Source organism: Rissa tridactyla, chromosome 6, assembly GCF_028500815.1.
Source record: "Rissa tridactyla isolate bRisTri1 chromosome 6, bRisTri1.patW.cur.20221130, whole genome shotgun sequence".
In the NCBI taxonomy this organism is placed as follows: Eukaryota; Metazoa; Chordata; class Aves; order Charadriiformes; family Laridae; genus Rissa; species Rissa tridactyla.
In genome coordinates, this window is record NC_071471.1 from 28,930,200 (window position 1) to 28,952,417 (window position 22,218).

Here is a 22,218-nt window from a genome sequence, read left to right on the forward strand (position 1 = left end):
CTTTCTGCAGAAGGAAGCAACACTGGGCTCATACCCCAGCACCCATGCTGCAACGAAAGAGCTGGCCTGGTGATGCACAAAGCAGATATGGGTATACAGGGGAAGTCCCGCAAAACCCAAATGACACAAGGTGGTTTTTATCTGCTCTGCAGCTCTAATTGCAACTGCTTCCCCATCACGGCAATGAAACTGCCTACCAGAGTCAAGCTTTTGGAGGGACACACAGCTGAACGTTGCACTGTGGTCCAGGGAATGACCACAAAGATGCACCCCAGGGCCCCAAGGACACCCGCCCTGTCACTGAAAAGAATCATCAGTGGGCTGTAGGATTAGCTGCTTTGGAGATGTAAATTTGGATGAGCTACAGTATGGGTGTGTAATTTTGGGATACCAAGTATCTTTTTAAATTAGTATCATTTCTTAGTGTTGCATTAAGAGAAAAGGAGGCAGGGGAAGGAGAAGACTGAATTGCCCAGCTGAAGCAGAAACGCAGCTTCTCAAGCTGCAAAATGAAGGATTGTACAGCAAGCCAATCCCAGATTCAGAGTGGGTTGGGGGGGAGCATTGCTCCACGCTGAAGGCTCCTATTGGAGTGGGGTGGGAGGTGCACAGTGGACTTCTGTCTTGGCCCATAAGTCAGAGAAAGGCCACGTTGCCATGTAAACCAGCACACAGCAGAAGCCTTTTCCCTAAGAGCAGCTCTTGGATCCAAAGCCTTTTCAAAGCCAATGCAAAGGGTAGCCAGAGCTCACATTTATGCAGCGATGACAACTTGCAAGAGGATTCCACTTCTTACATTGTACATATGAGGATTTCAAGGGCTTTTGACTTCTCTAATCAAAAGCCATTTTCACCACAACACTCAAAGACCTTGTGTGAAATCAAGATAGTTTCTTTGCCAAATTTTCTCTGGGTAAACTATTGCTCCTCATGTGCCAAGTTGAGTAAAAAGAAAGAGTAACAAGTTTTAACATTTTTCTCTGCTATTAGTCAGAGAGGAGAGTTAAACCGCTGAGGCTTAAGTCTTCCACAAAAATTCAGCCTAATTAAAAAGAAAAAAATGCATAGGAAATTTTACCAGGGTGCCTGAAAACAGGGACAGAGGATAGAAAAGCTCAGACAATTTGAGCCAAATCAGGGTCCTCTTCTCTCCTACAGTAAGTTATGTCTCTGTGTGGATTTTGCAGAAGTTCAGACTGAGCTGCAGACTTCACAGAGCTCCCACACAGTAGAGACAAAACCAAGAATCTCACGCTGCTTGTGAACATTTCTGCAAGGCAGTGCCTCACCCAGTTCTTAACAGGAAGCTTCCCATTAACAATAAGAGAAGAATGACGAATGAATGCTTAAATGCTCTCCAAACCCATTCACTTATAATTGTTTTATGATATAAACCATGCTAGTCACACAAGTGTTTCAGGGAAACTTGTATTCTATATGTTCAAAATGAGCCCAAATGGTTCTGCGGTGTATCTCGTCCCTGCACTGTACTGCATGCTGCACAAACTTGTTGGAAGACAATCTTGAGATGATGCTCTGGCTTGGTATTACAAACAGCCTACACACGGACTGCAAAAACTCAAGGACATATCTGCATCCCATTGCCCCCCTCTTCACATAGCTTCTGTCAGGTATTGATAGAAAGCGGGTGGGGGAAGCAATCAGCCTTCTGTTTTGTAGAGATGAATGCAAAGTCACATCTGATATGCCTTGACTAGCCCCCAAGAGCAACCCTACACTGAGGAGCTCGTAGGAATTTCCCACTGACCACCTGCTCTTGAAACTGCAGGGGGAAATCCCACACACTCTGGGATGAAGGGAGTTCAGTTAAAAACAGCCCTTAACAATTACAGCTGCAGGTTATTTTTAATTGAATTCAGATGATGAATGTGAAATAGATGATTTCAAGTGAGATAAGCAGGGAGATTCTTACTCTTGTCGAGAAGGTACAGAGCACACGCTCTCCCCAGCCAGCCTAGAGAGGAACTTTTTAATCACTGAAAGAGAAATTACGGGTCCAAACTATCAAGGTCTTCAGTGCTCAAAATAGCCCTAGGGCAAGTCAGCAGGAGATGCTGGTTCTTATCTCTGGACAGACCTAGAGGCCCTCAAGAAGCTTTCTCCTTCAAGGACTGACCACAGACTTGGAGCGTGGTTCTCCCTGTCACCTCACCACCATGGATGTCCTCAGCCCTGCAGAAGGGAGAGGGGGGATGTTCTCACACTTACTGTGACGCAGTTCAGAGCTGGCTACAGACTCCCCACACAACCCCGGCATAGCTGATACTGTCTGGGCAATAGCTTCCCCACCAGAAACACAGGGACAAGATTTCCTTTCTCCCACTGTTTGTCTTGTCCATCTAGATGGTAAGTCCTTTTACGTGTAAAAGATGCCGTGAAACAACAAGGCAGCCAGAGTTTTTCGTAACGTATGGGTACCAGTAACTAAACTATGCCTTAAACAGAAGCTTTGTAGGCACAATGGGTGTCTCCCAGCATTGACAGAGAATAAGAATAGGTTTGATAAGTTCGGGGTATTTTCCACAGAAGCTGATAAAAATATTCATTAAATTAGAGCCACTGTATGTCAGGCTGAATACCAACACAGCAACGTGGACATGTGCACAAACTACGAAGATGGACATCTCCCCACACCACAACAACTTTTATTTTGATTCTGAGCTCGTTTTACCCACACACGTGGTAGAACTGTAAAAAAGACAAAAAGTCTTTTCTAGGCTATTGTTACATGGAAATACAAGTAAATTCACTCCAGCGGAACTCGATCAACACTCATTTCTAATGTAATGAAAAGAGCACATATGCAGCTCCTCCCTTTCCCTCAACCCCAGACCTTTGTGGGACATTATTTCCATTAGAAAGAATGAACTGTAAATGCATGCGTGCAAAATAAAGGGACGAGCAGAGATGGAAAGAAAAAAAAATATAATATAAACACAGCATTTCACAAGATAATTGCAGAACAAATAGAAAGCAGGGCAGAGCCAACCAAACACAGACAGCCCGCGCTACATTCTCATGACCATCTCAAGAGCATTTTAAGGCAAAGGGAAATGGAGTAGATAGATTTCTACTGAGCCATTTCTTGGTATCTCAAAGATGACTAAAAATAAAAATTGCAGTAGAAGCACTGCTGAGTGGGCACAGGTCTCGCATACACTGTGCACATTCAGTGTCAATGCCTGTATGTGTGGAGCCAGGCACAAGATGGAACTAACCTAGTTCTTAAATGCACTCCACAGCTGCCACATGGCAAAAAACCCCCAGTTGTGACTCAGCCAGCTGGGATTAGGGCCAGCAAGCCCCCTGCAAACACTTTCACAAACCTTCACAACAGCCTGCCCTACCATTCTCCCTGTGTAAAGAGATCCAAGTTAGCTGGGTAAATTTTATAAAATCATGCTAAGAGGAGAAAAGGAAATCCAGCAGTTACCAGCCACAATTTAAATGCAAAGTAAATTTCAGGAAGTCACCATCCAAAGAGCCAGAGGAAGAGACATCCTGAAAGAGTACATCCCATGGAGTGTCCCCCACAGCCCAGCTTATCTGTTGGGCAGGTGGTTCACCTGCCCAAGGGAGCATCACTGTGCTCCACCCTGGCTTAGCCCAGGCTCCAAGCAGCTGATCGCTGTCAGCCTCCCAGGACCCTTTCAGAAGTAGCAGGCACTGCACTTCTACCTGGAGCATAGGCTGATTTGTTAACTAGCTATTGAAATTAGTAATCCTCAGTTGAGTCAACAGTTAGGCAGCTGCTTATATCGCCTTACAAGGAAAAAAATATTGACACTCTTATACTGTCAACAGATCTAGAAGTAGGCAAATACAGACAGAGATAGAGTATCCAGATAACCTGCCAACCCCTGCCAGTTGCAAGTAAAAATATAAACAGAAGGCGTTCTGCTTTGTGAAGATTTGCAACAGGGCAGCAGCTACATGAGGAGCCCTATAAGCATCTTTCAAGCTGAATTTAAGGACAGAGGAGCATTATTCTGCTCTCTCAATGATTTTTCTGCTCAGAAGAGCTGCTGATGTTATAGGCCTGAGCGACTGGAAAGCAGTGCCTCTGCCCCTTTGGCAGAGGCAGCAGAAGTTTACAAATTCAGCTGCAGTTGCCAGATCACCAAATAAAACCAGGGCAGTCTGGATTTTGAGACACTTTAAACCAAAATGCCTAATTTGATTTAAAACCTTGACGTTGTCCTGCTCATTGTGGCTTACTGACACTGACAATAATGGACACAGGTATCCTTGGTCTAGAGCCTACCTCAGATTTCAGGGATATAGTACATATCCCTGCTCTTTGTCACTCACCATTTTCACCCGAGGGTAATAAGCGTCAGAAGATGCTGGGCCAACAAATACCTCAGATTATCCTGCCTGAAACTTTTTCTCTCGTCTATGCCTTCTCCCACTGCTCTGTCTCCTGTAGCTCTTCCTTCCACATGTATTCTACAAATCCTCCTTCAGCTACTTCCCCAGAGGGTCCTTTCCTTGGGCGTAGCTCTTTATGTATCGCTGGGCCATCCTTTGCTCCCCATACCACGTGGCCTGGGAGGGACTGATGGTTTAACAAGTTACTCCTGTGGAAGTACCTCTCAAAAAGGCTTTCCCTAAGAGGCCAAATGTCCTTTTACAAAACCAAGCTAGTTGTTCTTCCTAGAGCGGCTGTGACAAGGGCTGGGTGAGCAGCTGATAACCCTTTCAGCAGCGAGTTAGGGCTAATACAACTGAAAATGGTAGAGCTCCTTTGCTGTACAAAGACCTATTCTTTGCGGAGTTATAATTACCAAGATTGCCTTAAGGGCAAAAAGAAACCCCTCCATCTCTACACTCAGCCCCTTGCTCTTTTTTTTTTTTTTTTTGAGTCAACTCAGAGGAAGACTATTCAATCCATTTCCTCATAAAAACCACACAGACGCTTCAACAATGACAAATGGCTGCTTAGGCTAACCACATGCATCCCCACAGCCCCTACTTTCTAACACACTCTTGGCAAAGCCAAAGGGACACATTGGTTTGTGGTCCTGTGGGGAGTAAATCTGTAACGGAGGCCTGAAGCCCACACCAGTTTGGGATTAGTGCGCATGGAGTAAATACTGGCTGATGTTCAAATAATTAACCTCAGGGGAGGGTAGAGGTGCAGACGTGCAGGAGAAAGATTTTAAGATATTAGCCATACTTTTCACAATGTCTATGAAGGTTCAGCTCTGAGGACAGGCATGTTCCAGGTTTAGGTTTGTGAGGTAGAAGACGACAAAATTCAGGCTCAGCCCATCAAGAAATGGGCAAAGGTTCAGTCTGAGCTGCAATTTCTTCTACCTGAACCAGTTTGCCCAACCCTGGAGATGCTACTCAAGATATTAGCTTTGCTGAGGTTCCCACCTGACATCTTTCAAGGAGGGCAGAAGGGCTCAGAGAACTCCAACTCCACCTTGGCTTATAAACCTGCCAAACATGTTTCTTGGCAGGGTAGCAGAGTTATTTCCCCAAAGGCATGGTGGTTTTGCTTTGTCTTTTACCAGGTTCTAGCCCTGTGGTGCTAGCAGTTGTCACTGGGAGACAATCCTAAACCAAGAAAGCGAAGCAGGAAAAAAAGTAAATAAATAAAAAACAACAAAAATGTGAAGACCACAACTACACACAAAAAGGACACGTTGTTGAGCAGACAAAAGCCAAGATGGATGAAAAAAAATGACTCACTTCTTTTCAAAAGTTTTTTGCTTGTTCCAAAGTAAAAACAAATGGTGGAATAAGTCATTTCCATTGTGTTTAGCTGCTCTCTGTGGTTTTTACCAGTAGCCACAATTGTCTGTGTTGACTTAAGTATTATTTATAAGGTACAAGTATGAGTTGTGGAGAAGTCAACTGGGGATTTGACAAACTGCAAGAAAGAGCTTGGAAGTTTTCCTGGTCTTCGCTGTGCCTGACATTGACCACCACTGTCCTCTTTCTGTCTCTTTCCCCTTTCTGCCCCTGATAAGAGAGTTTTGCCATTTTTTCCTCTTCTGTATTATAGGCTGGGAATACCTCTGCAGGAATGTATCCAACACCAGCAGTGACACTCACTCTTTCAGTACTAAAAAGGAAAACACTGGCACCTCACTTGAGAAAACATTGGAAATGGAAGAGGAAAGAAGATTAACTGATTCTCTAGGAGGAGACCTACAACCATCCAGGCTGCAGTGAGACTGTCAAGTCCCCAAAACACAATAGATACAGAGATGTGTCAGCACAATAGGTGCAGAGATGACCAAGCAGGCTCTGCACATGGCGGCCTTGGATTGCCAGGATCGATGAGGGCATCACAGATACTTCTGTGCTCATGGCACTCAGCCAGATTGAGTCTGGAAATGTCCCGGCCACATTTCCAGGCACCATCGTGCAAACCCAATCACTGTTTCGGGACATGAGTAACATGCTGAAATGGCACTTTTCTAGCCTGAACTTACTTATGGCTCATATCTTCAGTTGACAGATCCCCATTTTATGCTTTACCATGGCAAAACCACCTGGTCCCCCTCTCCTCTCTCTTTCTCTTGCCTGTCTTGGCTTAACTGTAATTTGAATTGAAATTTCTAAGCAAACCAAAACATTTTCATTTTAAACCAACTTTAAACTGCTCTAGAATACTTAATATCTGTGGATACAGAAAAATGTTTAATTTCAATCAAATATATTATAGAAGTTTTATTCAATACTTCCAGCTCAACATACTGTGTTTGGTTGCAAAAAAACCCTCATTATTTCTTGAATATCTTGACACTATTTCTCCCTTTTAGGATTAATACAAACACACCTTAGAGTTTCCCAAGGGGTGGAAATATTCTTTCCTCTCCAGTTCTGCTCTGTTAGCCACTTGAATCTGTCGGCTGCATATTAGGGCCTGGAGTTGACTATTTACTAGGAAAGTGGGCACCTTTGTTAAAAGGTGCTTCTCATTAAAAATAGCAACATGGCAATCTGGGATGAAAACAAAAGAATCCAGTCAATGCCCTATATGAAAAAATGCTCTGAACTTGACTAGTAGAATATCTTAGGCTTGCAGAGTTTGTAGGAACCTTTTCTGCTTTTGATTAGCACAAGATGCCCCAGTTGCTTCCCTTGGCTCACCTCCTAACATATCGATTTTAGTCTCAAACTGGGGCAGAAGTCAAATATAGGCAGCATGATTCACGTGCCTCTCACTTCAATCCACCCTCCTCTTCTTGGAAAATGAATCGTCATTTACTTTGAAGTCATATTTCTCTCAAGTTAACTTTTATGGGAATTGCAACCTGCTCACTGAGCTGTTTTGGCATAAATTGTTCTATTGCTACAGCAATCTCACTGCAGAATGCAGCAGGGTGGGGACAAGAAGAGCTTTCCTGCAGCAAAGCCATGTGGTCCTTGTGCATTCAACTCACTTAGATTTGTTTTATACATACCACAGCAACTCTACTGGCACACAAGCAGAATCAGGATAGGGTCCCAAACTGTGGCAAGCTTTTGACCTATGCAGCCTTGTCTGCTGTGGAAATGTTGACTCTGCATGCCTTAAGTCAAGGTTAAAGGCACTGCAAACTTGAATAACCTCAGAGTGATCCTCACCCTGCATAAGAACTGTAGCTAATCTCATCTATTGTCAATTAAAACAAATAAGAGAAAAAGAGGTCCAGCTCCAAAGCCAAGGAAATCTGGACTAGTTAAACACAGCGGCTTCGTTTTCTTTTCATCTTGCTGTGTTCATACTGATCATCTCCTAAATTGTCTTGGTAAGACTTCTCTAAGCCCAATTTTAAGTATGTCCTTCACTATTCTCTCTTTCTAAAGCAAGATATCCTGCCCCAGGCTACCAGCCACTTTGATTTGCACTGGTTCCTCATCAGAATCTAGTGAACTGTCATCAAATTCTCTGGCTCCCTCAAGACAGCCCTTGGTATTATAAATCTTGGACTTTTGAAATTGCATATGAAAGATCCATTGGCTCAGCCATTCTTAAGCCATGATTAATAATCAAAATAATAAAATGTAAAAAGAAAAGTTAATTACACCCATGCTGGTAACTAAAGTGAATAGATCTCTTGCACACAAAACAAATCCTGTACATTGACTTCCTCTGAGTCACGCCCCAATACACCCACGCCTCGCCTCACGAAGGTATTTCTCATGTCATCGTAGCCTAAAGCAAACACCTACACTCACTCAGAGCCTGCAGAAGAGACAACCCAACCTTGCAGCATTTGGATCAAAGCTGCAAACGCCACCATCTTCCCCAGGATGTCCTGCAATTAGCGGGTGATAACATGGAGATGGTGGCTTGGCCTGAGGTCATTTTTCTCAAGGGAGCGTGTATGTGATGGCTTCTGATGTAGCAATAAGCTCCAGACATTGGGCCAGGTGCAACAAAGGAGGAACCAGCTCCTCTGGCCTCATTCATTGTAGCCTCTCTGAGGACCATAGTTTGGATGAAGTGAAAAGAGGCTCTTACGCAATATGCCTAATTTCAGACTGGGGCTTGCAGAGACGCTTGGACAAATTTACATGGCTCTGCGTTCAAAAAGCAAAGAAAGAGAGAGACGTACTGAGAAAAGGAAGAGAAAATGGATGTAGAGATAAGAGAGGAACAAGGGAGAAAAAAAAAAGAACAGAAAAGATGAAGACTGAAGTGTTGGAAATGCTTTCAAGCATTTCTGTTGGGTTTGCACTTGTGAGCACATCCCCCTCAGAGAGCTCTAGTTTGCTGCTACAAAGCAGCCCTGGGCTAACAGTTTTGCAGGGTCCCACTGCATGGGCAGGGTGGTTTAGAGTTGAAAGCTCTTTGTGCAATGACCTTCCACAAAGCATTCTTGTATCAGCTCTAGTTCCTGAAGAGTGGTGTTTCCCACCAGACATAGAAAATTCAATAAATATTCGTGGTCTTGGGTTAAGAAGAAGGGCAGGTCATGTTACGGTCATTCAGTGCCCTTAGCTTGCTGTGAACCAGCCTAGTTTGAAAGCCTCAGTAAATCTCAGCTGCCACAGAGTGACCTCAGGTGCCTCTGGGCTGCATCTGGTTCTCCTCACCGCTGTCTCACATGGCCTCAGCTCCCCGGCAAACCTCTGGCCTCCTGTGGTTGTCCTCCTGCCAATGCTGCAACATGGCCGGGCATCAGTTACTAAAGCCAACAGCAGAGGCAATGGTTCGGCCTGCCACCATTACATTGTTATCACCCAGCACACCCTGTGTTTGCCTCATGCTGGCTGCAGCTTCACCAAGAAGGTCTATACACCCCAATAGCAAGTCCCCACACTGGTCATGTCTTCCAAATACCTGTTGGAGACAGGGAAGAGGACACTGTGACTATGTTCTCCCTGAGATGACAGCTTGCTTTACTGAGTCAGGTGCCCACCACCATCTTTGAGCAGCTGCAAACCCCTCAGCTGGGGCTGAAGCTGACCATCAGTTCTGACATATCATACATATGCTGTGGGTTTGATGGTTCTTGTCCTGGGATATTTTGGGCAGCTCAATCATTATTTATTCAGGGCAAAACTCTTGTAACATCCAAGCCTGACACAACTCCTTTCATGCCAACAGTGATAGCAGTATAACCAACTCCAAAACCAGGGCCATTAGATATAGAAAGGACACGGAGTGATCATTCTTCATGGCCAATGTCTTATTTGCAAGGCTTTCCAACCTCAGAAGTTAGAAATAAAAGTTAAAACTGAGGTCAACAGAGCAAGTGAAGCAGAATTTGCTTGTCATACACTGCCTTCTCGCAGCTGTGATCATCAAGGCAAAGGCTGGGGCCACTGAACTGGATTTTCAGCAATCGTGATGTTGAGACAGACGAGGAGTTGGGAAGACCCTCACCTCCTTCCCAGCTCACATGGACATTTCATGCATCCCTGAATTTACAATGCCTGAAAATCCCAGGAGACTGAGAGAAGTGATGTAGGGAGCAATTACACCCATGTCAGTAACTGTGGATTGAAGTACTTCTGTCCCTACAACGTCCCTTCCTTTCCTAATGGGATAAAAAAGAAATTAGCAGCATGCAGCACACTGAGGTGTTTCAAAATCTTGCTGGAATACCAACACCCAGCCAAACAAACAGAGTGGAGCATGCTGCAACAAATATCTGCTCCATCTACAAATAAGAGCTCTCACGATTTCAGTATTAGTAACCTGCAGTGAAGAATTCAGCCTACGGAGCTGCCAGGTCTATGCCAGGCAGACACACATCAGGGCTTCTCTGCAGCAACCAAAAAGACAGAGACCCATGAAAAGGTGATAGCGGTGGCACAGTTGGATAGTCCCGAAATACCAGTTTCCCCATAAATACACAAATCAATTAAAGGTTACGAAATACAGTAATTTTCTATGGGTGTGGCTACATGCTTCTGAATTTAATGAGCAAGTAAATGAAGTTGGGAGAGAGAAAGCAAAAAACACACTTTGGGCTTCTATTGTTTTGTTCCTCAAAACCTACAAAACTTCGCAAAAGCCTTAGGTCACACCTGGTGACCCTCACAGGACCCTCCAGTTGGTGTCATCCTGCAGACAGTCACTCCTGCCTGCCATCCCCTTGGGCCTGATGACTCTTGGGAGGAGGGAGAAGTAGAATTGCCTGTCAGGCACAGAAAATCGGGCACTTAGATGAGATATAGTCCAACCAGTTTCACAGATGGTGTGGGGAAACGAAAAGGGCTAGACAAAATGTCAAAAAGGCAAAGACCTGTAGAGAGCATTAGGACTGGAGGTGGACCAAGTCCAATGTTACCTCATTTTCTGTCCTTTGAAAAATGTTTTAGCACCTTTCTTTTTCTAAAACCGAATAAGGCATCTTAAGCACCCAGAGAGGTTTTATGTCTCATGCAGGAGGACAACCCTATCCCTACAAAGGACAGGCATCTGTGTATGCTCCTCTCTCCCAAAAAGCCGAACAGTTTCCCAGATGAACTTCAGGTGAAACTTTCATAATGCCCCAACTTTGACTCTTCACTTATGACCTGATCTCGCTGGTATCCTACCTTTAACTTTCTTTAGTGCTTTAGGGGCAAGTGGTCACATACACTTATGAGCCTTTCGGCTTCTTTGCCTTGCCACCTTTACACAGTGAAAGTTTCTGCTAATTCAGAGCCATGACTGAGAACTTTTCCCTCATTTCCTTCTCTGCTGCACTTTTTTGGGGGGTCATCCTTTGCAGCAGCCCATTTTTTACAAAGAGGTGATATGGTGAGTCATTCCACTGGCTTCCCAAGGCCAGGGGAACAATGAGGACTAGCCCATGCACAGGCAATCATAGGCTTTCTGAATCATTCTGCAACAATTTCTTGGCATCACACTTGGGAGATGAGATACACCTCCAGACCTCTCCACTCCCCAAAATAGAAGATGCTGCCACTTGGGCACATATAGTTATAGAAAAAGTGGGAATAGAGTTGCTGTGCCATTAGAGCCAGTCATAGAATTTCCTTATCTTAGTTTTTGGTGCACAGTCCCATATTTGGTTGCAATTTGCTGCTTGCAAACACACTTCTGAGACCACATTTGTCATGCTTCGTGCCTTAGTCTTAAATGCTCCAGCCATGATCCGGGGTTTTGTCCCAGATGCAGGAACTGACGGTCTCAGGTGTGACCAGATATCTGGCATTCCTTCCAGGAGAGGGCAGCAGCCCTCACTCAGCCCAAGGCCCAGAACTACTAAAACCACTGCTTTCTGGTCACCAGCAATTTTGATAGTCAAAATAAAGAGATTTCTGCTGTGCTGGGATGCAGGCAGAAGCACGCTGTTGTCATTGAGCAGCAGGTATGGGGAGCAACTCTTTGCTTCCGATCGAAATGTTTTGGTTAACCAGCAAGAGATTGCTTAAAAGAATACAAAAGTTCAAACTCTACAGTATAAACTAAAGTGAGAAGAAAATTGTTAGACAAAATTGTTCTTTCAGCCAACCCCCCCTGAACTTTAAACCCCTTATTTAGGTCTACTCCAAGCTTATTAATTTTACAGAATCAAAAATAAACAAAAGAAAGAATTCAGTAGAATTTAATATCACAAACCAAAGAATCTACAATTTTTCATTAAACAACAGGGGCAAACATTTTGCCTGGCTTCTCAATCATTAAAAAATACCAGACTTCCAACACTATTATATCTGAACAGGGTGTTTAGCTAACAGATGCATCAGTAGGATCAATATGACAGTATTCGTGTCCTGGAATAATTTGTTTCACTTCAATTACAGAAGGGAAATCAAGAGCGTAATTGCCAACACAAGACCAGTCCTCACTAATACTGTGCTCTCCCAAACCAGACCTCAGCTTTGTACGTTGGACTCCTCCTGAGGTCAATTTACGGCTACACAACCATCCCGTTCTCCACGTAATGGGACAAGGGGAATTCATTTTACTTCTAATAAAGAACCACTCCACAACCCTTATTTTAAATTTGCATTACATAGAAACCTTTAAAAAGAAGGTGTCGTTAGGCTAGAGGAGCTGGCTCTGCAACATGCTTCTTAGGTAATAATATCTTTCACGTTCTGTAACTTCTGAAATATAGGTATGACATAAACCCTATGGAGGCTCATATCACCGAGATACTGCTAACTCGAGCCCTGCAGCCCTTCTCATTGGGTGCAGAGGGAAAAAACTGCAGCCAATCACCCTCCCATAGTAAGCAAAGATGCTTGGATACTGTGCTCTGGAGTCACGTCCTCCCTTCGGCGGTAACCTTAGAAAGACTATCTTTTCAGTTTGGTCATTAGATAATTTACAAAAATATCCCATGCTGTGATCCCAGCACAAAGGGCACACAAGAGCACAGGTGGACCTCTGCCTCGCCTCGGGAGGATGCTAAGTTAAGACCAAAGCACAGGTCGGTGCCTCCAAGGGCGGTACGACAGCATTTGGCTTTTTTGGATAGGGGTCCTGGTGTCTGGAGAACTTTTATTGTCACTCTGGGAGACCTGAGCTCAGCTCCTGGCTTTGAGGCAGGCTTCCTTTCAAACCAGAGGCATGAACATTGGTTTTGTGCTAGAATGAAAAGTTTTGAGGAAAAATACCTTCAAGATAGATTTTCAGCTACTATGGTGACACAACCACACAAGGATACCAGGAAATTAGACGGTCTGCTTCCCGTCCTCCTCCCACGCTGGTCAGGATGCAAGCCTCCAGTGCATGATGAAGTTGCTATTGCCCAATGAGCTATTGCACATCATCTGACATGGTGCAAGTGATTATGGCCTGGTCTTTGCCTGCAGCAAATGAAGCTTGGCTCTCTTTCCTCACACATTAAATGTAATTTGCTGCAAAGTAGGTGTCCCTGTGTGTGCTGTTATCATACGGCAATGGATATTGTTGAGCTGCTGTAACGTGAACAGTGCCTATGCCCTTCCTGGCACAAAGGAAGGCAGGCTTGACCTCACAGAGCACGTAAGCACACGCTGGCTGACGTACAAGCTGGCTAACTGAAGTCAATAAAACTGCTTTTGTGGCCACATGCTTTGCTGGAGCTGGGTCCCTGTGTCAAGGGCATGAACACAAAAGGTGTTAGTACCTGCATTTCACGGGGCCAGAAAAGCTTTTCAAGAAATGCCACCTGGTGATCAATTCACTGTGAGGCACAAGCCTTATGTACTTAATAGCTTGTAAACAACTTCCCATACTGAACATAGCATAGCTTATTCTTGTGTTTCTCTTTTCTTTCTCCTCTCTTCCTCCTATTTATATTAGGTAAAGAGGTGAACTGGCTGAAAATTATTTCTTTCTTTCCTAAGGAGCTACATTTGACACAGTAAACAAGAAATCAATCTTTTGAATGAAAACTCTGTAAAATGGTGTGTCTTGTAAAACAGGATGAATTTGGGAAAAAAAAAAAAAAAGCAGTTACTGCCATGGGAAAAATAAAGCTTGAAAAGAGCGAAGATCACTTGTACAACTTGGGGAAGGAAAGGTCCTGAAAATCAGAAAAGCAATCAGCTAGAGCTCTCCTGACAACTGCTTGTATATTAAAAATCTTTTTGAGTTAGACACCTCTGTCTCTCTGCAACTCAATCACAGGGTCGAGTGCCTAATGTCTAAAGCTCAGCACTGGGAGCCAGTCTCATGAGTTGTTGTCAGTCTCAGCTGAGCTAAAGCTCCATGATTTTGATCAAAGAAATGAAATCCTGCAAAGCGTAAGCAAGACCACATAGAAAACATGATGCATAAAGCAAGACAGAAGATTGAGCTGCAATTCCCCAGAGGCATTAAAATCACAAACTCTTAGCTTTTTGTTTGTAAAATACTCTAGCTACAGAGAACAATACGGACTAAATAGTATCTCAGAATTGGTCTGTCTTCCAAACTCCATCTCACCCCTCCTGACTGACAAACCCCTGGTGTTGCAGAATAAGAAATGTTTGAAGGCTGGCGCCTCTGGGTGCCCCTATGAAACCTTTGGTGCTTAAATACCTGCATCTGTGGTCTTGAATAAACACTAAATTTCATGGAAGAATTTTGCTTCAAGTGCATTTACTTGGATAAATACTAAATTTCACAGAACAATTTTGCTTCAAGTACATTCACTTTGTGTACAACAGAGGACGTTTTTCCTTACAGAAAAAAAGGGGGAGGGGGGTGTCTTTTCATTTGGAAAGGTCCTTGGACAAAGACAAGGAAGGTCCCAAACACTCTTCAGTGGGGCACATTCTCCCTAAAAGTGTTTGTGTGGGCATCATTAAAACGTTGTGTGTTTCAGCTAGCTGTGGAGAGGAAGCTGTGCTCTTCAGGCAGGTGACCGATGAGACACTCCTCACATCATCTGATGACTGGCGTGTAGTCAGAGCAATCATTGCGGTGAAGGGCGTCTGAATAACCAGCAGGGTGGGTACACGGCCAACAAACTCGGGGTGAATAATTTCACGCAAACAAATTTGTAAAACTGTCTGTTTGCACAACATAAGCTCATACTTAAGGACAAAACCTGGTGATCAATTTTGTCTGCTGAGGTAAGAAGTGATGGTTGCACTGGATTTCAGAGACAAAAAGGAGATGTTCTGTAAGAGTCACTTTTCTAGTCGAGGCCCCCCTTTTCCTCTGCTGAGCCCCCAGCCTGACACACCTTGACCTTAGCCCAGTTCTGACTGCCATTGGGATGGAAAGGGCCATAGCCTACCAGGTAAGGGCCATGTTCCAGGGGTACACTGCCTGCAGCATGTCCTAAGCGTACTGACTACTGTGGGGGACTACCCGAGTGTCACAGCAGGACCAAGCACACTTTAAATACCCCAAGCAATACATGGAGAACTCCTCCCAACCAGACCCAGACAGCTGTGAGCTTCATGGAAATTTTGGACCTTCATCCAAAGATCACAGCTCATTCTTGTCTCAGAAAGGACCAAATCAAAAACCACATAGACAATGCAAACTTGGTAGCCAGATTCGGTGATTGGCTGTTATAGAAACTTGGACTATGCTAGGTAGTAAATAAATAGAGGAAAAATGTAACTTCTTACGAACCCAACTAAAGGTGCAAGAGAAGAAACGAGCGACCACAGGCAGCCGATGGAGAGAAGAGGCAGATAGCAAAGACTTCTGCACGAAGAAGTGGAAGTCTTCACACCAGATTCAATGCTTCCAAAGAAAAAGGCGTAAGCAGGAAGGAGGATCTCCACCTTCCCCTCTTACCCTCTCCATCTGATTAAAAAGGAGCACATGCATATGCGAGAAAGAGAGAGAGACTTCCCTAATCTCCCCTCCAGAAGAGCAGTTTGAATTCTGTGCTTGGGGCAACTGCTGCTCTGATCTCCAGTGTTGCCTATCCTCCATCTGTCTGAATGTGGGACTACAGAAGACCATGCCAATTTTTCCCTCCTTGTTACGTACTTTGCAAACTCCTGAGAGGCAGATGTTACTCCTTTCGTAGGATTGGATACTAGTTGCAAATTTCTCAGAAACCACCTGCCAAGCAGTTATTAGCTTGATTTCTTCCCCAGTATGAAAACAATTCACCATCACCTTAAAAAAAGTAACATCCTTCTCGTCCAAAATAAAGAAATAGGTTGCCTTTGAGGGGAAAAAAAAAAAAAAAAAGGATGTACAGAAACATAAGAAAGCCCATTAAAAACTCCTCCTCGCCACGAATGGAAGTTATCACTTGCTCAAAAGCACCAGCAGCAAGGAGGGAAAGTACATAGTGTCTCCAGTATGAGCATGTGAACACATTCCCATTTGTCAGCTGTAGCAGCAGGTTGCCTTCCAGAAAAACTGGCCGCTGCATAAGAGGAAAGGAGATCCATGGACTCTATGTAAACACACCTGAACCTGCAGAGCAAGGCCAGTGGCCTGCATTAGGGACATCATGGCTGGCTCTCTGCCATGGTGAAGGCTCCCAGCTTTACAAATCATGCTGCTTTTGACCAGGTAACTAGGAAGCCTCGCAGATGAGCTCCGTTATGTTTTCATACAAGCATGGAGGATGACAAGCTGCAAACCCACATGCAAGGAAAACTTGTTAATCCTACCACCCACCAGCAGGAAAACACATTGCCACTGAGGGGCAGCTGGAAGAGCAAACCAGCAGGAGACATGAATGCCATGCTTTTCTAGCAGTCCCGTGCCAAGGGCATCAGCGCACTTTCCTGCTAATCTGTCTCCCGGACCTTTTATTGAGCTTGTAAAAAAACCCCAAACCCACAAGCAAGCCTGAATTGTGGGGGTGGCAGGCCTCTGAGGGCCAGCAAGCCTGTTAACACCCCAAGGGACTGTAAGTGCCTTCATTAGCTTTTTTGACAAGGCTGCTTCTGCAAAGGGTCATCCAGGGAACAGAGGGAATGACAGCACAGCGTGAAAGATGAGAGGGAAGGAGAGGAGGGTACGCGGAGGTGCCTGGGCAACGCTGCCATCCATCAGTCAAGGCAAGCAGCTGCCAGACCCCTGAGCATGAAGGGAAAGGGCCTTGGGTAGCCTATTTGTTTTGCTTTCACCACATTCCCTGTGCAGGCTGTCATGGTCCTGTATTGCCATGTCCCCTCATCGGCGATGAGCTTATCCAACATCCATTCCTGTAGGATGCAGCCGCCTCCGTCCGTGCTCCTCAGGTTGACTGATTTAGGGCACTTCCCATGGCAAAGTGGCTACAAAAGAGAGCCTCTGAGCCTTGAGTGGCAGAGCCTGAGGGCACAGGAGTTGGCGTGCCCAGGAGGAGAAAATCCTTTCGCCCCGCAGAGGCCCTGACCTGTGCTAACAGCTGGCCAGTTCCCACAGGATTCTAAGGCTCCCAATTCACCCTCAAAACATGGGTCCGGCCCTGATGCCCCTGACAGATGAATAAGTTCAAGGCAGAAAACAGCACATAATTTGTCCCTTACACCCAAACCTGGACTTTTCTTTAAGATTTTCTATTTTTCTGAATATTATCATTCTCTACCAAATGTTACACACAATTAAAATCCAACTTCCATGAAACTTTCCTTGGGTTGGACACGTTTCTAACATCCAAACTGGGATTTCTGATAACTAAAAGAAGGAGAATATTAAGAAAAAAGCAGGTGAGCTCCTGTAGCACAATGTCACTGTGGTCGTGTGCAATGCTGGACACTCAAGGCCAGGGTCAGCTCAAGGAAAGCCAGTTCGGTCACTAACAGCTAACATCAGTGGAAGGGGTGACTGAACACATTCATGGAATTTGCAGCTATTAAGTATCAAGAAAGTATCGGGATGGTCTGGGAAAGCACCTGGGGCAGGCACCCCTACTTGTCTTGTTTTCAGACTTATTCCAAGCCATAAATGGGTACAGCCAGAGACAGGGTTTGAGCTACACAAATCCTTAGCCAGTACGGACGTTTCTTAGTGGCCCTGGGGGCTCCTGGAGTTCTCCTCCTGGAACTGCTTCACTTCCACCGCCTAAATGTTCATTGGATTAAAGCACACATGTTGGATATTATAGTTCACTGGTCAGGGCTGGCAGACAGTATGGAAAGCTTAAACACAGATCCCCTGATTCTCTCTTGGGTTTCAGCATGTGAAAGCTTCGGCTGTCATTTCAGTGAGAGACCAAATGACACAATCTTGAGAGCTCCCGCAAAATTCTATTCCCCTCCAGCAGCTCTAATTCTATGAAAAGCTGAATTTGCAAAAGGTGCTACAATATTATAAGCTGATGATATCACTCAAGACACTGGCAAATGTCTCAAAGGTCCCAAGCTCTGCTTGCTGGTAACCATGGCACTGCAAATTCTGTTTGCTAAATACTAGCCCTGAAAGGGAAAGCAAAGGTGAGAAGCTTGCAGAAGGCAGGCTACGGTGCATGTTGCTAAGCCACTGAGCAATAACATGTTATGTGTCTCATGGGTGTGATGGCATCGGTCAGAACAGGCATGTGACTCAGCCCTACCAACACTGAATCGAACCTTGTAAAGGTTAGATTTCATTTCTACCTCTTCTCATCTGCAGGAGACAACAGAAGAAGAAAATAAAAACCCAGCAAGAAAACCCTTTCAATTCAATACTGTTCATAGAAACATCAAAAGACCAAACTGCCAAGAATGCTAATTTTGCAAATGGTTGATACTTCCTTGACGCAAGATAGCCAGGCCTTTTCAGGTTCACCCATCAATACTCAGTCCATAGGAGTACAATTAAGTTCTCAGTCACCAGGAACCACCACTCTCAACCATCCCAAGCTTTGGAGATGAGGCTGGACAGGAGAGTGAGGAGTGAGCTGTGCCCTGAACCCTTGAGGCCTTAGGAGCCCAACTTCCATTAATCTCCCACTGAGAAGCAAAGAGCTTTGATGCAGCTTAATAGAACAGACATCTCAGTGTTCCTGAAATAACCAACTGGAAGTGGCCTGGCCAGGCCATGAAGTACTGGAACCTGAGCCCCACAGTGCAGTAGCTGGTTCAGCCACCCTAAAACTGTACCGCTCCATGAAGAATGTCCTTCAGCCGAAAAAATCCTTATGTCACCATTGGGACCATGTGCCTTCGAAAATGTTACCCGTCTGTCCTACAGCTTAAACGTCAGGCAGGGAAAGAGGAGGAAGGAGAGCAAAGGGCTGCTGAGCGTTGCAGAGTAGGTGCAGTCAGCAGCCGCTCTGCTGAGTCACTCCTCTCCGGCACGTCAGGGTTTTAGGGCAGGATAAGGTGCTCACTGTTCACCTTTCCTGGCCACCCTATGCAGGTGTTTCTTGCAAGTATGAGTTGTTGCAGAGCCTCAAGTGCTTCTGCAGACACTAAACTGAATGTGGTTAGTCCAAGTCATAATTTACCAATACCAGCTGGCTCCAGGGATGAGCAGAAACATGCTGGGGTCAGGATGTCTAAAGTAACCCTATTAAATTATTTCTCCACTGTCTGCCTGTGCTCGTGCTCGTGAATGCAGTTTGCGCATAACTCATGAAAGGAGCTGCGGAGACAGCAGGTGAAGTAGAGGATGAGGTTCTTACTCCCATGATTGCAGTGTGGCTAGTCTAACAGGCACCACGGCAAGTCTTTTGTTGAGGAGCAACTCCTGCACTGATGCTCAGAGTGGAGGAGAAAACTCACATCAGGAATCCCACCCCTGCTGGGAAGTTCCCTACCTTACAGCTGGCAACCTCTCAAAAGAGATGAGGTCGAGGATCAGTGAGTGGATTGGGATGGAATAAAAACAACCCCTAATGTTCCCTTACGCCAGGTCACTGCAGCACATGAAACTGTGCTTTGGAAAAGTCTAAATTCACGCCCTCTAATTCTCTCGATTCCTACTTGCATCAGCCCTGTCCTTCTCCAGCACTGTAACGTAAACTCCAGAGACCTAGCTGTGGCTTTGTGTTTTTTTTTTCAGGAAGTCCGCTCTGACAGCATTTTCAACCCAATTTAGGGCACCAACACAACCGGCTCCTCTTCTTGCACCCAAAACTACTAACCAGCAAGCTCTCTACCCCGCATCTGTGACGGTTTCAGGGATAGGTCAGCACCAAACCTCTGGTTTGGAAACTGGCTTTTTCCATAACATATGGCTCAGACTCAAAGGCCTGCATACAGGATCAAAGTGAAGTTTGGCCCCATTATGTCGGTGGCAGTATTCTCAGGCTTCATAAAGGCTCCCCGAACCCTGAGCCTTCAAATGGAAGCGTACCACCCACGGCATGAAATCTCTGTCTCAGCGGCTCAACACCCCTGTTATACCCCAAATGTCTGAGGGGCACTTCCTGCTTCTTCCATGGGCGAATGCTAGTTATGTGGGAGAGAACATGTACTGCTGCACGCACATATAAGTGCTATTCACAGCTTCCTAACCCCTCTTTCTCATTTCAGTCTCTGCCTCAGAAGAGAAGTGGCCTTTACCATCAAGAAGTGGTGCTCTCAGTTCTCTGTAGCTTATAGATAATGCAGGTACTGAGCAGAGTCTGTGCACCTCGAAGTTACTATAGGCTAGAAACGTTTTTTCAGAAGATGCTCTACTGAAGTTTAGATACAGCAAGAGAGCGCCATGGACATTAAAAAGATGGCAGATAGCTCTTCTCAGTGTTTGAGGGACTGACCACTGGGCTCTTCCCCCCGCTACGCCACCAGCGGCATTATCGATGGCCACTGCTTGGTCACCTTCTTGCACATATGCACCTGGTGAATCGAGTGTTTGCAGGGGGAAGTGTAGTGCAAAAGGAAAGCCCACAGTCTTCCCTCCTAATTTATTTTCAGGACCCAGTTCCATGGTAGGAGGGTTGGAACTAGGTGATCTTTAAGGTCCCTTCCAACTCTAACCATTTGATGTTTCTACGATAATGCTTGTTACTTTGGACTTTAGGGAGAGAAGTGTATTTGACACAAATTCTGCATATTTTTCAGTCTCTGGATCTTTTACACCCTCCATGAGATTGAACCCAACATCTGGATCCGTGCACTCTTTGGAGCAGGGACTCATGGCAACTAGCCATGACATACGTACGGCAACTAGCAGCCACCACCCCTGTAGTACCGCACTATCAGTTATAGAATACAGCAGCAATTTTGAGTGAAGACCCATTACAAACCTGCTTAGTTTTCCAGGGAGAGTTTCACCAAATTAGGACTGCAGGATCCACTCCAAATACAGGGTATCTTTTGCTAACCACACTAAGCTCTTTTAAAAAACAGTTTCTATATGACGAAAAGCCCTAATTAAGCACACAGCAGCCGAAGCAAGTCCGTTGTATTACCTTGTTGAAGGCACACTCAGTTAATCCTTGCGGAAAGTCCCCTCCAGTCCCCTGAAGTCATTGTAACATGCACACAAGTGTGCGTGCATGGGTATAAATAAAAAAATGCATCATGGACCTCGGTCACCAAATCTGGCCTTATTTGTAAGTGCTCCCCTTGCCACGGCCTTTTCTAGCCTTGACGCTATGGGGAGGAGGAAGGTGTCACCTGTTGGTGTCCTTGACAGATGTAAGCATGGGCTTGTGAGGGGAGGCATTTTAGAAACAGGGAAGAAGGGAAAACCGCTCTCGGCAGCAACGAAGGGTCCAGCAGAGCCCCCTGATGAAAGGTTCAACGCTGAACAAAAATGCAAGCTACTTGGAGTAAAAGGGAATTAGGGGCTGGAGAAAATGTGGAGCAAGTGCATCTCTGCTCTGGGAGCAATGGAGAGCGGTACTAACAGCAAAGCATGTTAGCACACAAAACCAGCCTCCACCTAATTTGCTCAGTCTAGGAATGATCAGAGCTTGCTAAAAAGTTTCTAAGAGAAACATGGTTTTTGGGACAAAGCTGTCACACAATCACCCCTGTGCCTCCATGGAATGTATTTCTCATGTAAGCTGCAAGATCTGAGCTACCTTCTGGCGAATTTCTAAGATTTTATGACAGTTTTGGTTTTCGGTATAATTGTTTGTGCTTTCCAAGAAAAAGAAAACACTAGTTATAGCAACTTTCCCCAAAAAATTTGAAGCAGACAGGAGAATTTGTTTCCTCATTGTGCTTCCTCATGTGCCTGAAATTACTGAGAGGAAGAACATCTTTGTATCGTCTTACAGATCCTTCACCCATTTCATCATCTTATGTTCTCAGGCTTGCATACATGTGTAAACTTCACTACGCAGAGCACTGAGCACGGTCGGACCATCTTGGGTCCTGGGCACTGCTGGAATGCAGCCGCTGATAGGACTATGCAGAGCTCAGCATCTGGTGTATCCTCTGTTGGGGACATTAGAGCAAAGGAATGGCTCCATGAGCTAATACATTCGTTATTTATCTTTGGCTTTGGCTTCTTTAACCAGAAGCAATTGT